The sequence below is a fragment of the Podarcis pityusensis genome (genome assembly GCF_964106645.2).
Source record: "Podarcis pityusensis genome assembly, chromosome: 3".
NCBI lineage: Eukaryota > Metazoa > Chordata > Lepidosauria > Squamata > Lacertidae > Podarcis > Podarcis pityusensis.
The window spans coordinates 116334573-116355033 of record NC_138026.1 but is presented as its reverse complement, the minus strand read 5'-3'; the positions used below and the strand labels follow the sequence as shown (position 1 = coordinate 116355033).

Below are 20461 nucleotides of genomic sequence, written 5' to 3'. Positions count from 1 at the left end.
AACACCACAAATCAGCAACAAATGGAGTAGTGAGCTTGTTCAAGCGCAAGAGGTCAAATTTGACTTTGTCTTATTTGTTTTCTTTTTATTCCTTTTCTCTCACAGAGGATTTGGCTGAAGGGGGTATCTACATTTGCTCTTACACTCCTGCTCATTGGAATGCAGAATAAAATTGTACCTGTCTGCAGCGAAAGTATCTGTGTGTGCTTCTTCCCTTTCTGCTCATTTTACTTATTTCTCTTAAAAGCCCCGTTCCATGCCCAATAAGCATGGGGCAACCTTGCCTGGTGGCACTGTGGCCCATAAATTGCAGCAAAATCTCCTCTGTGTACTGGGCTTATGGGAAAAAGCTGTCCCATGAGCAATGCCAGATTTACATATAAGCTAAACAACCCATAGCTTAGGGCCCCACTTTCTTGGGGGCCCCCCAAAAAATTAAAGGGGGGGGGGCTGGATGTACATTTCCAATACAGTGGTACCTCGGGTTAAGAACTTAATTCATTCTGGGGGTCTGTTCTTAACCTGAAACTGTTCTTAACCTGAAGACCACTTTAGCTAATGGGGCCTCCGGCTGCTGCTGTGCCACCAGAGCACGATTTCTGTTGTCATCCTGAAGCAAAGTTCTTAACCTGAGGTACTATTTCTGTGTTAGCGGATTCCGTAACCTGAAGCATATGTAACCTGAAGCGTGTGTGACGCAAGGTACCACTGTACACACACACACACACACACAGACACACACACACACACACATACACATACATACATACATACATACATACATACAAACATACAAAGAGAGGGCTGCCTTCAGGCGTCTTCTAAAGGTTGCATAGTTACTCATCTCCTTGGCTTAGGGTCCTCATTACTCCCTACCCTCTAACATTTCTCCAAGGAAAATCGGGATGTCCTAAGGAGAAGTGGGGCATTCTGGGATCAAATCAGAAACTGGGGTTGCTTCTGTGAATCTGGGATGTCCCTGGAAAATAGGAACACTTGGAGGGTCTGTTATTTCCAACCACAGTGTTCATATTGTTTCAGTGCAATGAATAGTATACAGTGTTGGAAAACTTGCCCCCTTGGGAGAGTCTGGCCCCTCTCCCAGGCTCCCGGGGGTTTGTTTACTGGTGATCTACTCTGGCTGTCGGCGCCCCAGCAGTCCAGGAAGATCTTGATAGGCGACATCTCCCTCTGTGGAAGACGCACACCCCCTTCTTCCTTGCATACCAGCAGGGGAAAGAAGATAGTCAGAAAGTCTTTTACATCTTGTTTATTTCTGACTGTTCAACTCTACAAAAAACATGTCCGATCAGTTCAGTCTCCTCCGAGCAAGTGACACAGACTTCCTTCACATACGCAACAGGAAGGTTGCATATTACACACAGAACAAAGCCCTGTGAATCCTGTGAACTTCCGGGAACATTCTTTCCCACTGCTAGCCACATCATGTGATGTAAACACCAAGCTGCCAGTTTGCAGCTGCGTTGTACTCATATTCCAACATACTCCCCCATATGAATCAACGTTAGCTGCGAAAAAAGCTTCATCCAGAGAAGAAAACAAACAGTTGTTATACACGTAACAATCCCCTGTTGTTTCAGTTCCACCTTTGGAACTACCTGCCACTGGTTTCACCAGTGTAACTTTCTGGATGTCTGTTTTCCAAGGAATGAGTGCTTCTGCATTACCTTGGCTAGGGAAGGTTGTGTTATGCTTAGCAACTCCCAGTTGTGTCTTTGTCTCTGACTTAGACACACCTTTAATGTGGCTTCAGTTGTTAACAATAGTAACACATGCAACAGCTGAGTTAGCAAACTCTTGACTCGACTTCCGGGTTAGCGCCATCGGCAATGGCGGAGTTCCTCTGACCGAGAGGAACCGGCTCCTTGAAAATCGGGTCTTGCCGCCGCAGCAAAGGTGGAGACCCTTCAAAAATCCCAGGCGGAGGAAGCCTGGGAACGTGGGATTCGGCTGACACCAGGAGCTCCTCCCCTACTCGCAGGGAAACCCTTTTTCCGGGATCCGAAGCGACGTGGGGTGAGTGGCATGGTATTTTGAATCGACCGCTACTTTTACGGAGTGAAGCCGCACAGCCGTTGCCGGAGAGCGCTGACTTTTTCCTGTGGACAATTGGACTCTAAACAGGTACCCGTGAGTAAAACGGAAAATTGGATTAAGAAACATTTTAATTTGGCACGGAAGCGGGAAGGTTCTAAACAGGAAGTCCACCTTCCGCTTTTGTAAATAGACTGAAGCAAAAACTTTGCAAGCTAAAGTCTGGAAAGTCGTACATAAAGGTCTAAATTTCCTTCAGTTATAACCACCAAAACCCCTCTTGGAAGCAGGAGAAAAGGGGGGGGGGATTTTAGATTGTTCAAGCCTGCTGGAGAGAGAGTAAAGAAAGATAAATTTCCACCGTCTCAAACCTGGGAACGGGGTGTCAGAGACAGAAATTTTGGGGGAAGTTCATTGACTGTGAATGGAACGTCTTTTGGCAGATAGTTAAAAAAGAGAAACAAATTGATTCCAATGTTGCCTTTTGCATTCAAAAGAAACAAAATATTTGAAAAATGAAAGTAATTTGTTGTTGTTGGACCTGCTTTCAAAAGATGGGTACAAATAGAAATTGTCTCCTCTAGAGGGAGCTTGTTAAATTGTTGCTGGAGTCGATCTGGGGATTTCACAGCTGTGGAGATTAGGATCGTGAGACCAGACTCTGACCTTGAATAAAAATGTGTTTAGAAGAAGTTTTGGTGCTTGCTTTTTGCAAGACAAGCGCTTTGTTGGAGCAGATGCATGAGAAGATGGATTTGATGGCTGTTGCAGTCAAAAACTTTGGACAAACGGCGAATACTCATATAGAAACCATTCAGGAACCAACCCAGGAACCTGTTTTGACAGGGCAAGTGCAAGTGCAGAAGATAATGGAGGAGGTTGCTGTTGAACCTCAAGTAACACAAATGGAGAGACCCGAGGCCCTGCAGGAGCATAAGCCGCTGTTCTTGAAGATTGAATCTAGAGTGGGCCAGGGGGGGTCTGGAGTTGTGGGAGCTCTTAATTTTGGAGGGACTTTGAAACATGCTTTTAAATACTTTCTGGACTACAGTGCTGATTGTGGGGAATGGGACTGTGGGGAATGGGCTGATCTGCTGAGGGGAGATGGAGATATTTTTGGGTTGGAGTCTCCCCGAGACCTACTCCTCAATGAGAAAGGAAAGAAATTAAGAAAAAGATCAACAAAAGACAAGGTAAAGTGCAGGTATAAACAAGAAGAAGATCTGCAGAAGGGACATGGAAAAGACTTAAGAGCCTCGGACACAAGATCACCAGGTTGATGGACTAGATGGAATGGACAGTTAGGACTGACATAACCCGAGACCAGGAAGAAGAGACGTTGGATGAAGATTGGAAGAAAGTTTTAAAAAAATTATTTTGAGAATTAGTGTGAAATTAACGAGTATTGGGGAAAATGTTGGAATGAAACTATTTGGCTTTAGTAGAAATGATATAAGGAGTTATGTATAAATAAGTATTAAGTTTTAAGCTTTAAGGTATTTTATGGCAAGATAAGGTTAAAATTAAAATAAATTAAGGTAAATTGAACGACAGAATATAGTGAAAGATGGAAAGGATTTGCTGAGTTAATTAATAGGTTAGACCGTTAAGATAAATTACTCAACAAAAATTGAGAAAGATGGAAAGAATTTGCTGAAACAATTAATTAAACTAGAATACAAAAAGGGAGGTGTGAGGAGGTCGATGAAACAAGTAAATGAAAGATAAAGATATGGAATATTGGATGTGTGTTTTAATGTTATTGTTCTTTATTGCTGTATTGTTGTATTGGTTTTTATGTGTTTTTTTTCTTCTTTTTTCTTCTTTTTTCCTTTTCTAATGTATTGTAATGTATGTCTTGTTAAATTTTTTGTTGTTTTCTTTTCTTTTTATTCTGCAATTTTTAAAACTTCTAATAAATATCATTTTTTAAAAAAAAGAGTTAGCAAACTCTTGAGAATACCTCTTGGGTGGTACGCCCTTTGTGACTCTCTCAGATCTGCGAATGAAGTGCAAATCCTCCTTGCTGACTGGTTCATCCTCTGGACCTTTTGGAGAAGCACGCCCAACAGTAAACAATGGTTCTTTCAATTCTAGTTCAGCCTTAACCTGTGAAGGTCTAGACATTGTGTGTGAACCTCTCTCAATGACTGTGTCAGCAGAACTCTCTGAGCTCTCTGTGTCACTTTCAGTATCAGAATATTCATCTGAACTGTCATTTCGCTTCCATCGGTGACAACCACCTTGGGGAAAATAAAACCCCAAGGTGGTTGTCACCGATGGAAGCGAAAGCTCTGAAAAGGCTCAATATGGAGGCCAAATGGCCGAAATATTGGGAAATTTTGGAACAAGAAGGAGACAAATTGAAATTGCAGAGTTTCGAGAAATCAGATAATGGAGGCATATATTTTGGATAAGAAAATTGGCTTCCAGGTGGAAAAATCAAAACTAGAAACAGAACTGTTAGAACCCAAAACTAAGAATTTGTCAAGAATGTATAACTTGCTGTTGAAATGGAATACTCAGGATGAAACGGTGAAATCTGCTATGATTAAATGGGCACAAGATGTTGGACATAATATTATGTTTGCTGACTGGGAACAGTTATGGACCACAGGTATGAAGTTTACGGCATGTAATGCCCTAAGAGAGAATATTATGAAAATGATATACAGGTGCTACATGACCCCAGTCAAGCTTGCAAAAATCTATCATTTGCCCAACAATAAATGCTGGAAATGTAAAGAAACTGAAGGTACATTCTTTCACCTTTGGTGGACGTGCCCAAAGATTAAGGCTTTCTGGGAAATGATATATAATGAATTGAAAAAGGTATTTAAATATACCTTCTTGAAGAAACCAGAGGCCTTTCTTCTGGGCATAGTCGGCCAATTGGTGCCAAAGAAGGACAGAACTTTTTTTATGTATGCTACAACAGCAGCAAGAATACTCATTGCAAAGTATTGGAAGACACAAGATCTACCCACTTTGGAAGAATGGCAGATGAAGGTGATGGACTATATGGAATTGGCAGAAATGACTGGCAGAATCCGAGACCAGGGAGAAGAGTCGTGGAAGAAGATTGGAAGAAATTTAAAGACTATTTAATAATAATAATAATAAATTTGATTTATATCCCGCCCTCCCCAGCCGAAGCTGGGCTCAGGGCGGCTAACAACAATCAAAATAATCCAACATTCTAAAAACATTCATTATAAAATTAATTAAAATCCTGAAACAATTTTCATCCATGAGTATAGCCACAAGGCAGTGAAGGTAGAAGATCAAGAGAATCACAGTGGAACCTCTGGTTAAGTACTTAATTCGTTCCGGAGGTCCCTTCTTAAGCTGAAACTGTTCTTAACCTGAAGCTCCACTTTAGTTAATGGGGCCTCCTGCTGCCGCTGCGCCACCTGAGCACGATTTCTATTCTCATCCTGAGGCAAAATTCTTAACCCAAGGTACTATTTCTGTGTTAGGGGAGTTTGTAACCTGAAGCGTATGTAACCTGAAGCATATGTAACCCGAGGTACCACTGTAATGATAATTGAAAACATGGGGGACGACGACGATAAAATACCAGACATTAAAAACTTATATAAACAGGGCTGCCTTTTGATGATGGGAGGGCGTTTCCCAGGGCAGGCAGCACTACCGAGAAGGCTCTCTGCCTGGTTCCCTGTAACCTCACTTCTTGCAGTGAGGGAACCACCAGAAGGCCCTCGGAGCTGGACCTCAGTGTCCAGTCTGAACAATGGGGGTGGAGACGCTCCTTCAGGTATACTGGGCCGAGGACGTTAGGGTTTTAAAGGTCAGCACCAACACTTTGAATCGTGCTTGGAAACGTACTGGGAGCCAATGTAGGTCTTTTAAGACCGGTGTTATATGGTCTTGGTGACGACTCCCAGTCACCAGTCTAGCTGCCACATGTGCAGAAACTGCCTTCTTGACTGTTGGACCTGGTTTAACTGGCCATTAGGCAACTTTTAGGAACCACAGGTAGAGTTGAGTGCAGGATGGGGATCAAATGTTGAAGAACTACTACAAGGGAAGAACCATATCTCCCCCTGCCATAGATACTACCCCTCCCCTAACACCACATACATAGGTTAGGAGAACCTGAGATATAAGGCAAAATGTACATGCCCGATCTTCCACATTTCTCTGTGTGAGAGAAACAAGCCTGCCCGCTTCAACCTTTTACTTTCTCTCTCTCTTTAAGAATTTCTGTGGACACCCATGCTTCTACCTTTGAGGTTACAATTTTTTCTCTCTCCGTAGAAAGTGGCTGTAATGTTGTGGAAAACATGTATGTGAAATGTGGCCCTGGTTCAGACCACTGAGTTGTGTCTCCATGCTTATTCCTGGTTCTGGTTGCAACTGGTACTTTTTCATACATGGGAAAGGTGGGTGGAAGAAAGAGGACTAATACGAAAACAGAGACGGTTGATGGCTTAAATTATTTTTAAAAGGAGATGGAAGAGACTTTGCTCAGTGGCTATGATGGTTGAGTGGATCTATAAGGGCTTCTGGGGGTATGAAACCATATTTCCAATCCAGTGAATCTTGACTGCATCGTCAGGTTAATGTACTGTACAGAACAGCAAGGACGAACATGCAAACTGGTGCTGCTTGATAGGGACCTCAGTTATTAGTAAGATCTGAGCCACATTGAAACCATTTTTCCAACTGGGTGAACCGCGAAGGCATTGCCAGATTAATGTACTCTGCCTCAGTTTCCTCTCAGTTGCGTACCATGGTCTCTTGAGGACAGATACAGGAAGGCAATTTATAATTAAATGTATAATGCCTAGGGAGATTTTTTAATACCCGGAGGAGTATAAGACACACCAAAACACATTGCCTCTTCATTTCCATTCAGGTTGGGATACAAGGAGCATCCACCTTGACCTTCTGGGAGATATGAAGACCATATACTTTTTCTATATTGCGTTTGCTCTGCTTACCCTATTCCTCTTTCCCCCCGTTTCCCCATTCTACATTTCCAATTCCCATATACAGTATCTACTTGCACTTGTGCGCTTGTGAACTGGTGGGTTGACAGGACCTGGGGCAGAGCAGCGGGAACTCACCCCACTGCAGGGATTCGAACTGCTGACCTAACAGTCAGCAAGTCCAAGAGGCTCAGTGGTTTAGACCACAGCACCACCCACATCTTTTCCAACTAAACACCAGACTCGCTGAAAAGGCATTGCCATGGAAGAAAGGTGAACAGGTAAATGCTCTTTTCACACTGCGTCTGATTGGACTTACTTGGTGCGAAAAAAGCTTTAAACTCTCAATCTTTCTTCTTGGGCAAAGGCCAATTATCATGCAGGTCAGGGACTGGTAGGGATGCTCTTACATGGTGTCATAGGATAAACTGACTTCCTGTAACATCTCACAACAGCATCCTCACCTTGTCCCTTACAATGGAAATCACGCAGGTTAAATGCACATGTCATACAATTTTGAACCATGGCAGAGGCCTGAGTACACTGGGTACCAGTGGCAGGTTTGTGTGGGGATTGTGGGTTCAAGTTTAAAGTTGGGTTAAAGCTTAAAGTTGGGTATACGTACAGCAAGAAGGGAGGTGGAAGGAGTCTGCCATATTCCTTTCTTGATTTTTTCTTCTCTATTTTTTGCTGATATTGTTATTTATTAGATTTTATCATACCCACGATTCTACTTGAATTCTCTTGTAAGTGGATAGGTAGCTAAAGGTCCTTTGCTGCTCTGTTACTACAGGATTCACTGATGTTTCAGATGAAGAATCTTGCATGTATGGCGATCTGCCAGGGTTCTGTGTGTTGAAGGAATGCCCTCGTGGCTTTAAAGTCATTGGAAATTGTGGAGAAAAGCATTGTTGCTGTTTGTACAGTAAGAATAAAAACCCAGTTTGTAATTTAGATTGTGCCTGATTCTGGACCAACCCAGCACATCCTGTATCCATGAAATGAAAAACTTTGGCCATCTTATTGACTTGTATTGGGAAACCAGGGAGCTGATTAATGCCTATTCTAGAGAGGGGATATTGCCTCCCTGCTTGAAGGAGGCAGTGGTAAGACCACAAGCTCAGAAGCCCTCCCTAGATTCAAAAGATCTAAGTAATTACTGGCTAGTTTCTGCTCTCTCCTTATTACGCAGTGTTCTTGAGTAGATGATCATGGACCAGATCCAGACGTTCTTGGAGGGAAATGATTTTCTAGATCCATTTCAATTGCAGTTGAGACCTGGTTTTGGCACAGAAACTCCCTGTATGCTGATCTCTGTCAGGAGAGAGACAGGGGAAATGTGTCCTTGTTCATTCTCCTCAACCTCTCAGGGTCTTTTGATACCACTGAACATGGTATGCTTCTCAAGGGACTGTCTGAGTTGGGGGTGGGTGGCACTGATTTGTGGTGGTTCTGGTCCAACTTGGATGGATGTTTCCGAAGGGTGATACTTGGGGAGTTTTGGCCAGGGGGTGCTGGGTGTCAATAGCTGAGGTGGCCTCGGAGTACACAAGTGGGTGAGGGAGCCCAGCCAGCCAGCCAGTTTGCCAGCCCTTGGTGTTGGGAACAGGCAGACGAGTGGGAGGCTGGGCAGACAGGCAGGTGCCACGCTGGCCTTTCTTGTCCTTGTCTGGTAGCTGAGTGGCCGGTGCCAAAGGGGAGCCATTCTGCCACACAGGCCTGGTGGCACCAGCTGCTGCCTCCCAAGGTGAATAAGGTGCTGGCCTCACATTCACCTTTGGCCAAGCTCCGTTTGGACACTTAGGCTGGGGGCATCCTCTTGCCAGTCCCCTGTGGGGTGGCGTGAAGAGGCACCTCTCTTTGGAGTGGGCAGGGGACCAAGGCAGTGGATGCCCAGAGTAGACCCAAGGAGAAAACAGAGGAAGCGGACCGATATAGCCTTAAATGCCTTTAAATGACTCAGGACTGCAATACCTCAAATACTGCCTCTCCCCATATGAACCGACCCAAGGGCTGCCAACTTCCTCTGAGGTCCACCTTTGTCTGCCTCCTCCACAAGAGGGTGGTAAGCCAAGAACAGGTCTTTTCTGGGGTGAATTCCCATTTATGGAATGCTCTCCCCAGGCAAAAAAAATAAAAAAATAAAAAATGTATCTTTATAAAAAGGTTTTTGCTTTGTTTTTTATGAAAAATAATTTGGAAATGTTGGGTCTGGGGACATAGTTCTTAAGAAGCATAGAGGCAATTTATAAAGATCAGAATGCCAAACTTATAATAAATAATGGATTGACAGAGAGCTTCCAAATTACAAAGGGCACAAGACAGGGCTGCCCACTGTTGCCCTTCTTGTTTATATCGCCCTTATTAGACGTCACCCCAGAACTGGCCCTATTAAACATCTTCCAAGACAACAATGCCCATTTACACCACAAAGAACTCATAACCCACCTACTTTCAGCAGCCAGAAACACCATAACCAGACTCTGGAGAGACCTGTCAGGAGCAAGCATGGACCAATGGTACCAAATAGTATGGGAAACAGCCCTTCTAGAAAAATTAACCAATAAACTGAAACTGACACGGGGACCAACAGAAGAAGATGCCTTTACCCTGGTATGGCTCCCCTTTATCACATACACAGCCCAACAGGACAATGACAATAATCCAGCAACAGCATACAAATCAATATGGCTAACCTGATCCAAAACACCCACCCATCCCACTCACACACGAAAACAAAGATCACCACAGCCAATCCCAAACAAACAACCACACCCTAGGGCAACCCCAACCTCTCTCACCACCAAAGGAACACAAGTGAACAGCACAAGCAACGCTGACACCAAACCCTACTTACATTAAGCATAACACAAACATCGCCACCCGACCCCACCCCCACCCATCTTCCTTCCCTCCACCCCATCATTTTTTCTTCTTCTCCCCCTAATGTCTCAACAACTGAAACAGATTTGTAAAAATGTAACATGGAAAAAATGTGAAAGACATTACACTTACTTCTGTAAAACAAGAAAATCTTAAATAAAAAAACTAAAGTGACAAAAAAAGCAATGTAATATGTGTATGTACAGTATGTAAATAAATAAAAAAAAACTATTAAAGATCATCATGTGGGGGGAAATAAAAAATATATAAAAAGGTCTTTGGCTGATAAAACCATACGTGACCTTTGAAATAGGTTTGAGGGAATGGGTTCTGGGTTTTTTTTGTTTTGTTTTGTATTCTCATTTTGTATTTTAATGTTGTAAACCACTCTGTGATCTTCAGATGAAGAATGGTATACACAAGTAGCAAATAAATAATTTTAATTTAATTTAATTGGCTATTCAAACCTAAGCAGAGTTTCATACTAACAGCAAGAAATAAAACCCACTCCTCCCTTGTAGAGTACAGATTTGCCTCTAAGTGAGATACCACTTCTGTCCAGCTCTAAGTTTCAGTCAAATATTTCTCTTTGCATAGTGTCATTTCAAAAGATTAAGAATGGAAAATGTAGAACATGAAAGAAAGCGAAATGGATAGAACCATAAATCTTTGCTCAAAGATGAGGTTACCAACATTAGTGCCTGCTGGACCTCTACTGATACCCAGGAAGTCTTTGAAGACCACGCTCTCTGCCCCTTCAACAAGAGAAGACTTTCCACCTGGAGGTTTAAGTGAAGTGGATTGAGCTCTGAAAATTACAAATGCTCTTCTGCCAGATAACTTTTGCTAAATTTATGTAGAATTAGAAATATTGGTTTAGGGTATTATATATAGATGGCATTTCACTTGCTTTCTCTCTGTGTGTATATGCAGGTGTAGTTCCTGTAAGAAACAGAAGGCAATGTGAGAGGATCCTTGGGGTTTGTTACAAATCCCGATGCGGTGCTCTACTGAAACCTAAAGGAAAATGTGCAGAGAATGTTGTATGCTGCACAGATCTGTAAGTATAAAGCTCCCAGATATTGTGGTGGGTTGGACCTGATGACACTTAGGGTCCCTTCCAGCTCTACCATTCTATGAAAAATACTTGGTAATTAAGGTATTGATTCACTTGCAAGTGAATTGAAGATGGTGTGTTAGAAATATTCTTGCTGGCGGCTTCCACACACATTACACTTGCCCCAGATATTGTCAAGGCAAACAGTTCCTGAAGGTGGTTGTACTTGTGCTTGTTGTTGTGAATAATAATATCAATAGCAATAATACTTTACAGTGGTACCTCGGGTTACATACGCTTCAGGTTACATACGCTTCAGAAATAATGCTTCAGGTTAAGAACTTTGCTTCAGGATGAGAACAGAAACTGTGCTCTAGCAGCGCGGTGGCAGCAGGAGGCCCCATTAGCTAAAGTGGTGCTTCAGGTTAAGAACAGTTTCAGGTTAAGTACGGAGCTCCAAACGAATTAAGTACTTAACCCGAGGTACCACTGTATTTTAAAAATATAACACCACAAATCAGCAACAAATGGAGTAGTGTGCTTGTTCAAGGGCCAGAGGTCAAATTTGACTTTGTCTTTTCCCCCCTTTTTATTCCTTTTCTCTCACAGACCAGTAGACTGAAGGAGGTACCTACATTTGCTCTTACACTCCTGCTCATTGGAATGCAGAATAAAATTGGACCTGTCTGCAGCAAAAGTATCTGTGTGTGCTTCTTCCCTTTCTGCTCATTTTACTTATTTCTCTTAAAAGCCCCGTTCCATGCCCAATAAGCATGGGGCAACCTTGCCTGGTGGCACTGTGGCCCATAAATTGCAGCAAAATCTCCTCTGTGTAATGGGCTCATGGGAAAAAGCTGTCCCATGAGCAATGCCAGATTTACATATAAGCTGAACAAGCCATAGTTTGGGCCCCACTTTCTTGGGGGCCCCCAAAAAAATTAAAGGGGAAAAAACTGGATTTACATTTCCAAAATATAAGACAAAAATCAAATAAAATAAAAAGTACATACAGGAACAGTGTTTTGTGTTGTGTAGGCTCCATATTAGGTCCATTAATTACCATATAGCACATATTCAACACAAAAACAGTGACAATTTGTTGTTGACAAAGGACAGCTGGACATATAAAGGGCCCCATTACCTTCAGTAGCTTAGGGCCTCATGAAACCTAAATCAGGCCCTGTGCATGAGCCTTTGCTGTAGAGGGGAAGGGAGAGCCTTTGTAAGGCTGCTTACCCTGGAGCTCACAGCCATTTAGCTTTGAGAACTTCTCTCTTGCCCACCCTTGGGTTAGTGCCTTTACCGAGCAATTTTGGGTTGTTCGTTGACAGGGCCAGAAATGATTTTCTCTTTCAAAAACTGAGACACTTGGTTGTTGTTGTTGTTGTTTTGCCTTTCCCTCAGGGAAATTATGGCTTTCCTTTGTTAGGCAAAAGAACATTGTTTGTGTGAGGGCGGAAATGGCGTTGAGTAGGATCAACATAGTATAGGGGGGAACCCATTAGGGGTCTGAGGGGGTGGATTGACCACAGCAAACCCAAGCATGGGTTCGGTATCTGCTTGCTTGGAGTCTGCACCCTGGTCTTCCAGTGAGACCTCGCTTACCTGGCTTGCACCACAGCAAACTTCAACACTGACCGACTCCCATTGTTCTGGTTTGGAGGGGTTCAAACCCAGCGGAACCATTCTGTCAACATGGAGCTTGTGGGATGATGTACTGGTCCTTTGTTTTTTTAAAAAATTCATTTGTATTAAATTTTCCACTTTTACAATCCAATCAAATCACATTAAATATTCCAAATTATACATATACATATCAAATAATCCAAATGTTCTGCCAAATTATCAAATTTTTAATAGGACTTCCCATGCTTCAAGTGCGAGGGTTCTGATCATCTCATATCTTCTTTTCATAGTCATTTCCGGTGGTTCCTCTAAGTCCTCTAGAGCCAGTGTGGTGTAGTGGTTAAGAGCGGTAGACTTGTAATCTGGGGAACTGGGTTCGTGTCTCCACTCCTCCACAACCAGCTACTGGGTGACCTTGGGCCAGTCACACTTCTTTGAAGTCTCTCAGCCTCACTCACCTCACAGAGTGTTTGTTGTGGGGGAGGAAGGGAAAGGAGAATGTTAGCCGCTTTGAGACTCCTTTGGGTAGTGATAAAGCGGGATATCAAATCCAAACTCTTCTTCTTCTTCTTAATTCTTCCTGGTGTTAACCTTCCTTCTTCCTCAACCTCTTAGTTGTTCCCACAAGCAGGTTGAAATAAGCAATGATGTATTTCTGTGTGGATTTTATGTCTATGATTCCCATCTATAAGTTTGCAGCATCTCCTCACACGCTGGTGTTTCTGCCAAATCAATCCAAAGGTCTTTTCGCTGCTGGCAGCCGCCATCTTCACTCAGTTCCAATGAAATCAAGTCTAAGTGTCTGCTCATTAATTTTCCCAGACTGGTTGTATCAAACATTAGCCTTTCCAGAGGAGGTTTACCAAATCAAACTGGAAATACAAATATTAAAGGCTCACCTCCCCCTATGGCTGTTTGTAATTCTGCAGCTTGGTCTTGACTTCCATCATGGCGGATTTCCAAATTAAAAGTGTGACACAGCTTCCACACAAATTCTAGGAAACTATCCAAAGTTTTTTAACATCTCTCCAGTGGCTAATGAGATCCTGCTTCTGTCTAATCTCAGCAAACTGGAGAATCTTTTATCCTCTTCCAATCAAATCAAAGATCAAAAGCCTTAATTAGATAATATTATTATTTCCAGACAGTTTATAGTTTTACAGCCATATTTATATCAACAAATACAAAACAATCCAGTCTCGCTTGTTATAGATAATGTAAATGGTTCTTCTGGGGGGACTGTCTCGGGGGCTTTCCAGCCAGTGCCCCCAGACCCTCCTTCCTTACGAAATTGGAGCTGGTTTGTTGGGCATCCGTGGATGAGACTGTGTCTTCCCATACCCCAGGAAGATTTTGGGAGGCTGATTACTCCCATCTCAGCCTCTAATTACCCTGTGGGAGCCGGAGCGATGGAATTTTCAGCCATCTTCCATGGCGCCACAAGCGGAAGTCCTGATGTACTGATCCTTTGACCCAATGTCATGCCAACCCTTGCCCTGCCTGCTGCTGTCAAGAAATATTTGGCCTGATTTTAATCCCATCACCATTGAACAGTCTGGTGATTTGGCTTCTCTCATAAGTCACATCATGCTCTTGCCTGGGCAACTAACTACCTCTATGAGGAACATTATGTTTCTTTATTGCACTGAGATCAAAGAGGTATAAGAAAAGATTGGATGGAGGGAGGGGCTCTCTTGCTACTAAAAAGATGCTGTGAAGCATATCAGCTGCATCCACTCACTCCATACGCAATCAAAATATATGCAATGCTTGCAAACAGAACATGACGACAGAGACGCTTTCTTGGAAGTAAGGTGCAAATCTTTCCTGAACAAGAGAGTTATTCCCCTCCACCCCCCCAAAAAAAAGTTATCACTGGTGAAAGGATGGTGGGACCACCCAGGAGTCAAAGCTCAAGAGTCCAAGATCAGGACATGAGCTTCAGCACTGCATGGCAGCTACAACATTGACCCAAGAAATGCCCATGCCCACTCCCCAAACTAGTAAGCTCAAGATATGGTCTGCTCACTCATGGGATGCCTGTGCCTTGCAGGAATGTTGGCCTCGCCAGCACACGCTCCCTTTGCATGGTAGGATCTGTTCCTTTCTATGGATGTTGGAAGTTTCATTGGGTTACTTTAGACAAGGTAAATCGACTAATGAAATTAATTGACCTTGACCTTCAACACAAAAGGTTGATGAGACAACCAACTGTGCCCCAAGGCCCTTCCAATTCCTACACATAGTCTCATAGGCCCTTGCTATATGTTACACACTGTGTCTGGTAGTCTTCATTTGTACCTACATGAATCAGAAGGAGATTGTTTCTATGTTATCTCTGGGGCAGAATTAGAGAAATGTTCCCAGAGTTCTGGCAATGCTGATTTGAGACTGCACTTTATGTTGAAGAATATGAAATCGAGAAGAGAGATTTCTAAATATAGAATGGGGGAAAATGATTGATTATTTGAAGATGCACTGTAAACAAATCACAACATTAGCAGGCCTGATATAAACACGTGCAGTAAGTGACAATTAAGGGAAAAGATCAGGACAAATAAGTAAATAGATTTAAATTGGTTATGCAGTAATGAAAAGATATAAAATATAAAATAAATAACCGCAGAAAGGAGGGGAGAGAGAGGGAGTGCACTGTATATTTTGTACTATGTGTTATCGCTGATGCTGTCCATTTGAGAGCAGCTGGGCCACAGGGGGTGCCAGAAAGAGGTTTATAAAGCACTGTTTGACTGCCTTGGGACTCCACTCTGGATTTGTGTAGATGTTTTGCAAGACAGAAGATATGGATTATTCCTTGGGGATTACTCCTGAAGCATAGCCACAAAGCAGTGAAGGTAGAGGATCAAAGTTTTTCTTCTCCTAGATGGGCTCCCATTCCAGGTTAATGAGCCCCACCTGCCTCACATTTCCTCCAAATAATAATAATAATAATAATAATAATAATAATAATAATAATTTACAACTTCCCTAAACAGGGCTGCCGTTAGATGTCTTCTAAAAGCCAGATGGTTGTATATTTCCTTGACATCTAATGGGAGGGCATTCCACAGGGCAGGCACCACTACCAAGAAGGCTCTCTGCCTGGTTCCCTGTAACCTCACTTCTTGCAGTGAGAGAACCGCCAGAAGGCCCTCGGAGCTGGACCTCAGTGTCCAGTCTGAACAATGGTGGTTAGGGCTTTAAAGGTCAGCACCAACACTTTGAATCGTGCTTGGAAACATACTGTGGGCCAATGTAGGTCTTTTAGGATTGGTGTTATATGGTTTCGGCGACCACTCCCAGTCACCAGTCTAGTTGGCGCATGTGCAGAAACTGCCTGCTTGACTATTGGGCCCAATATTAGTCTTGTCCGCTCAATTCTTTGAAGCTTGCCTACATTCGCAGGGGACAGACAAGTCCCTAATTTACTCTGGGTTTGAGACCCAGAGCTACCCTCACCTGGTTTAGCCAGCCATTAGACGGCTTTTAGGAACCACAGGTAGAGTTGAGTGCAGATAGGGGATCAAATGTTGAAACAAGCCTGTCCTCTTCAACGTTTTATTTTCTCTCTCTCTGTAAGAATTTCTGTGGACACCCATGCTTCTACCTTTGAGGTTACAATTAAATTATTTTTAAAAGGAGATGGAAGAGACTTTGCTCAGTGGCTATGATGGTTGAGTGGATCTATAGGTGCTAATGGGGGTATGAAACCATATTTCCAATCCAGTGAATCTTGACTGCATCGTCAGGTTAATGTACTGTACAGAACTTCTTCTGCTGTACAGAACAGCAAGGACGAACATGCAAACTGGTGCTGCTTGATAGGGACCTCAGTTATTAGTAAGATCTGAGCCACATTGAAACCATTTTTCCAACCGGGTGAACCGCAAAGGCATTGGCAGATTAATGTACTCTAGAGCAGTGATACTTAAAGGCAATTTATAATTAAATGTATAATGCCTAGGGAGATTTTTTTAATACCCAGAGGAGTATAAGACACACCAAAACACATTGCTTCTTCATTTCCTTTCAGGTTGGGATACAAGGAGCATCCACCTTGACCTTCTGGGAGCTATGAAGACCATATACTTTTTCTATATTGTGTTTGCTCTGCTACTCATTCCCAATCCAGGTAAGCAATTATATGAGTCCTAAATGGGACTGGAGTGAGTAATGCCACTGTGTAGGGCCAATGCTTACCCTATTCCTCTTTTCCACCCATTTCCCCATTCTACATTTCCAATTGCCATATACAGTATCTACTTGCACTTGTGCGCTTGTGAATTGGTGGGTTGACAGGACCTGGGGCAGAGCAGCGGGAACTCACCCCACTGCGGGGATTCGAACTGTTGACCTTACAGTCAGCAAGTCCAAGAGGCTCAGTGGTTTAGACCACAGCACCACCCACATCTTTTTCAACTAAACACCAGGCACACTGAAAAGGCGTTGCCGTGGAAGAAAGGTGAACAGCTAAATGCTTACTTGGTGCGAAAAAAGCATTAAACTCTCAATCTTTCTTCTTGGGCAAAGGCCAATTATCATGCAGGTCAGGGACTGGTAGGGATGCTCTTACATGGTGTCACAGGATAAACTGACTTCCTGTGACATCTCACAACAGCATGCTCACCTTGTTCCTTACAATGGAAATCACACAGGTTAAATGCACATGCCATGCAATTTTGAACCATGGCAGAGGCCTTAGTACACTGGGTACCAGTGGCAGGTTTGTGTGGGGATTGTGGGTTAAAGTTTAAAGTTGGGTTAAAGCTTAAAGTTGGGTATACGTACAGCAAGACGGGAGGTGGAAGGAGTCTGCCATATTCATTTTTTGATGTGTTCTTCTGTGTTGCACCAATCTCTGCTATTTCTTCTTGTTAAAATAGGTGCTTGCTTGCTTGCTTGTTTTTTTAAAAAACATCCACCTGAGTTTCTCTGCATTCTCTTAAATATTTTTTGCTGATATTGTTATTTATTAGATTTTATCATACCCACCATTCTACTTGAATTCTCTTGTAAGTGGATAGGTAGCTAAAGGTCATTTGCTGCTCTGTTACTACAGGATTCACTGATGTTTCAGATGAAGAATCATGCATGTATGGCGATCGGCCAGCGCACTGTGTGTTGAAGGAATGCCCTCATGGCTATGAAGACATTGGAAGTTGTGGAGAAAAGCATCGTTGCTGTTATTACCGTAAGAATAAAGACCCTATAACCGGATCTGATTTCTGGTCCAGTTTGTAATTTAGATTGTGCCAGATTCTGGACCAACCCAGCACATCCTGTATCCATGAAATGAAAAACTTTGGCAATCCTATTGACTTGTATTGGGAATCCAGGGAGCTGATTAATGCCTATTTGTTTCCTGCTTGGCAGGGGGTTGGACTCGATGGCCCTTGTGGCCTATTCCAACTCTATAATTCTATGATTCTATTCTAGAGAGGGGATATTGCCTCCCTGCTTGAAGGAGGCAGTGGGAAGACCACAAGTTCAGAAGCCCTCCCTAGATTCAAAAGATCTAAGTAATTACTGGCTAGTTTCTGCTATCTCCTTATTACGCAGTGTTCTTGAGTAGATGATCATGGACCATATCCAGACGTTCTTGGAGGGAAATAATTTTCTAGATCCATTTCAATTGCAGTTGAGACCAGGTTTTGGCACAGGAAATCCCCGTATGATGATCTCTGTCAGGAGAGAGACAGGGGAAATGTGTCCTTGTTAATTCTCCTCAACCTTTCAGGGTCTTTTGATACCACCTAGCATGGTATGCTTCTGAAAGGACTGTCTGAGTTGGGGGTGGGTGGCACTGCTTTGTGGTTGTTCTGGTCCAACTTGGATGGATGTTTCCAAAGGGTGATACTTGGGAGTGTTGGCCAGGGGTTCTGGGTGTCAAGAGCTGAGGTGGCCTCAGAGTACACAAGTGGGTGAGGGAGCCCAGCCAGCCAGTCTGCCAGCCCTTGGTATTGGGAATTGGCAGACAGGCAGTTGCCACGCTGGCCTTTCTTGTCCTTGCCTGGTAGCTGAGTGGCCGGTGCCAAAGGGGAACCTTTCTGCTACACAGGCCTGGTGGCACCCGCTGCCGCCTCCCAAGGTGAGTAAGGTGCTGGCCTCAGGTTCACCTTTGGCCAGTCTCCGTTGGGACACTTGGGCTGGGGGCATCCTCTTCCCAGGCCCCTGTGGGATGGCGTGATGAGGCTCCTCTCTTTGTGGTGGGCGGAAGACCAAGAGAGGTGGCAGTGGGTGCCCGGAGTAGACCCAAAGAGAAAAGAGAGGAAGCTGACCTATATAGCCTTAAATGACTTTAAATGACTCAGGACTGCAATACCTCAAATACTGCCTCTCCCCATATCAACCGACCCAAAGGCTGCCAACTTCCTCTGATGTTCTCCTTTATCTGCCTCCTTCACAAGAGGGTGGTAAGCCAAGAACAGGTCCTTTCTGGGGTGAATTCCCATTCATGGAATGCTCTCCCAAGACAAAAAAAAAAAAAAAAAGTGTCTTTATAAAAAGGTATTTGCTTGGTTTTTTATGAAAAATAATTTGGAAATGATGGGTCTGGGATGCCTGGCTCTCCCCCCAAAATACAAACCTATTTAAGGATAACTACAAAACACCATGGAAAGAAGTAACAACAAATCTGGAAATATGGGATAGATTGAAGCTATCTTTTTGTGGAAGAATAACAGCCATTAAGATGAGTGTGTTACCTAAGATGCTCTTAGGTATCTATTTCAAACCATCCACATAGTCACAGGACAAGGTTAATTCAATTAGTGGCAAAAAATGATCTCAAAGTTTGTATGGCAGGGGAAGAAGCCTAGAATAAAATTTAAAATTCTAATGGACAGAAAGGAAAGAGGAGGTTTTTCACAACCAGATCTTAAAATATATTATGAGGCTGCATGTATAACATGGCTAAAAGAGTGGTTCAGTTTGGAAAACACAGATGTATTGAATGTGGAGGGGTTTGGAAACAGATATGGGAGGCATGCATACCTTTGGTATGACAAGGTTGGAGTGCATTTAAATCATATTATAAAAAGCCCATTATATGAAGCCTGGATAAGATCTAAAGAGTGGTTTGAAAGAAAGACACCATGGTGGCTGTCACCCCAGGAGGCCTTCTCAGTGAAAAGATTAAATATAAAAGGAGAATGGTTAACTTATAGAGACATGTTGTTGGAAGAGAATAATGTAATTAAGATCAAGCCTTATGAGGAATTAAAAGATAAATTATCAAGCTGGATGGAATACCACCAAATGAATGACATTTTCTCAAAAGATAAAAAAGCAAGAGATTTGAACAAACAAAATCAATATTAGAAACTGCAGTACTACAGAACAACAACAAAAATACTGTCTAAGGTTTACGAGTTTTTACTAAAATGGCACACAAAAGATGAAGAAATCAAAAGTGTCATGATTAAATGGGCAATGGATGTTGGCCATAACACTGAGTATGAAAAGTGGATAAAATTATGGAACACTGGGCTAAAATCCACAGCATGTACATTGTTAAAAGAAAATCTGTTAAAAGTGATGTACAGGTGGTACTTCACGCCAATTAACTGAACAAAGATGTATAAAACAGGAAATAGGAATTGTGGGATGAAAGAAGGCAGTTTCTTTCACATGTGGTGGACATGTGACAAAGTGAAAACTTATTGGGAAAACATATACAACGAACTAAAGAAGACCTTCAGGTATACGCATTTGAAAAAACCAGTCATTTTTGTTGGGAATGGTAGGATAGTATATTAATAAGAATGACCAAAAATTGTTCCTGTACACAACAACAGCGGCGAGGTTATTGCTAGCCCAGGTATGGAAACAGCAACAAATGCCAACAGTAGAAGAGTGGCAGTACAAGGTTATGGAGTATGCAGAA

At 42.8% G+C, this 20461-nt stretch overlaps 1 long non-coding RNA gene across 1 annotated transcript; it reads left to right on the top strand.

The window, feature by feature from the left end:
• Nucleotides 1–16229: 16229 nt before the first annotated feature.
• Nucleotides 16230–17760, top strand: LOC308474763. The gene is made up of 3 exons (XR_013984938.1): nt 16230–16325; nt 16610–16708; nt 17636–17760. It is a non-coding gene; the product is annotated as an uncharacterized lncRNA (long non-coding RNA).
• Nucleotides 17761–20461: the final 2701 nt, after the last annotated feature.